This window comes from Populus alba, chromosome 2 (genome assembly GCF_005239225.2).
Source record: "Populus alba chromosome 2, ASM523922v2, whole genome shotgun sequence".
In the NCBI taxonomy this organism is placed as follows: Eukaryota; Viridiplantae; Streptophyta; class Magnoliopsida; order Malpighiales; family Salicaceae; genus Populus; species Populus alba.
This window is the reverse complement of record NC_133285.1, coordinates 20,520,902-20,523,245: the sequence shown is the minus strand read 5'-3', so window position 1 is coordinate 20,523,245 and position 2,344 is coordinate 20,520,902. Positions and strand designations below refer to the sequence as shown.

The 2,344-nt window shown below is 31.8% G+C and overlaps 1 long non-coding RNA gene across 1 annotated transcript; it reads right to left on the bottom strand.

Moving 5' to 3' along the window:
* Positions 1–229: 229 nt before the first annotated feature.
* LOC118032462 (uncharacterized) lies at positions 230–1,284 on the bottom strand. Its single transcript, XR_004684662.2, has 4 exons — positions 1,173–1,284; positions 995–1,034; positions 804–898; positions 230–417 (listed from the first exon to the last, which is right to left on the bottom strand). It is a non-coding gene; the product is annotated as an uncharacterized lncRNA (long non-coding RNA).
* Between the last annotated feature and the right edge of the window lie 1,060 nt (positions 1,285–2,344).

Here is a 2,344-nt window from a genome sequence, read left to right as displayed (position 1 = left end):
AATACAACATCTCAAGCAATAACACCAATTACTCAGAAACTTAACCGGTTATTTACTCAAGTGAGCAAGGCTGGTACAAGTAGCCATGGAAAAACTGGAATACATGTCGGTTTAAACTATAAATCTTTGTTAATTTGATTTTCCAATGGAACCTTGAACTGTCTGCGAGAGATGCTCAAATCCAGTACTCAAAACAAGCTGACCATGACAAAGTATTCTTGAACGTCTTCTTCCCTCGCAGCTTTTCTACAGGATTCAGCATTCTCTCTTTCTTCCTTCTTTGCTTTAGAATCAACTCTCTTTCAATCCTTGCCTTCTCTTCCTCTTCACACCATTTCTCATAAATTCTTTCAAAGTATTCTTGCCCCTCTCGTTCTTTTTTATCATCTTACTGCCTCATCCATTTTCTATCTCAGCCTGAAACAGCGATTGAAACTGTAAATGTCTAGTTCAAATTCAACATTCATGCTAATCTTGAATGCAAATCTACAACAAAAACTTGACAGAAAAATTTCAATTTCCAGAACCCGTTTGGGTTGCATTTCTAATCAACAAAGACTTATTTCTCATCAAATCACGCAAGGCCAAAAGAAGCTTATAATGTAAAAATCTCAATTTTCAATATAGGACACGAGCCCAGATTGCAGCTCTATAATCATGTGGCGATATTATATGAAAAACACAGTTTCAAAGATGAAATACTCTTCAACAGATTTTGCAAGAATTGTATTCATCTAAACAAACAATATAATTGCAGAGTGCTAAGCAAACAAACGAAATTCTCACACCCCTGAGGATCTTACAGCTGAGGAAAGCTCATTTGGCTGATTTTGCTGCTTCAGCTTCTTCTTAAACTTGCTCACGTACTTAGCATTCTCATAAAACTCCCTTCGCTTCTCTAATGCAAAACAGAGAAAAAATAATGTAAAAAAAAGAAGCAAATCCTCTCATATTTCATAAAAAAAAATTCAAAAATCATGAGCTACCCCATTACCAAGTATACGTTCAACATCTTCAAATTCTCTCAGTTATCACTGAATGAGAAAAAAAATATATATAATAAAAATCAAGCAAACCCACTAAAGCTTGGAGCTTAATCAACCATTTTCAATAAGAAAACAGAACAAAACACACCCGTTTAATTTAAATAAAAAAATTATTAACATACTTACTTATAATGGCAGGATTGGAGGAGAAGGAGGTGTTGGATTTGGCATTAATGAAAGCTTCAAGACAAAGACCCGGCGGCTCCTCCTAATTTGCTGTTCCACTTTACTTTAGACTGTCACTTTGTCGTTCTAAATTTTCCAATTTAAGGGTGTGTGTGTGTGTGTGTGTGTGTGTGTGTGAGTGAGATAAAAAAAAAATAAAAAAAATGAGGATTAAAATTAATATAAAAAAATAAAACAATGTTGTAATTAAAGAGTGAAATTTAAAAAAAATAATAAACTTTATAAAGGAGCTAAAAAAAATTAAAATTAAAATAATAAGGAACAAATTAGAAAAATATAATACCATCAATTTGAATTGAAGAATAAAATAAAAAAATTACTAAATTTTTTATAAAAAGGACCAATGATAAAAATTAAATATCCATAGAATGAGGACTACATTGGATAATATAATATTTGGTAAATTAGGATTGAGGAATAAAATTGAAAATAAATTAAATTTTTACAAAAAAAACTAAAATCAAAACTGAGAAATCAAAAGAATAAGGGCTGAAGTTGAAATGTTAACCCCTAAAAGGAGCAAGCTATAATTTTTAGGGGGGAGAGAGAGAAGGAAAGAAAAAGGTCAACCGGCGTCAAACTGGACCATCAATAGAGACGTGCAGCACCAACAGGAAGATGATACAACGTTTCTTCTAACGACACAACGGAAGGGTAATTTTGGATGTTGAGAGGTGCTACACGCACTGTTTAAAAGGTGTGAACGCCACTCACGGCCTTCCAGGTCTCGTACATACACCCCAACTTTTTTATTATTATCTAGTCAAACTCAGAAATGCCCCATGCTGACTTTGTAATTAAAAAAAAAAAAAAAAAAGCTATTGTGTATAGCCAAAAATGCTCCTTGACCCTTAGATTTAAATTTTTTAAAGGGTATTTTCATACTCTTAAAGTGCATTTTATTTTATTTTTTAATTTTATATTTGTGCAAATACCAAAACGCTCATCAGGTTCAATTATAATAGCAAAAAAAACTAATGTAAAAATATAAAAAATACCCCTTAATGCCAGGTTTATTTTTTTATTTGCTTCCAAGGCTATTTGAGTCGTTTTACTATGCAATTAAGATTGAAAAATAATTATATGTCCCTATTCTATTTAGTAATGATAAA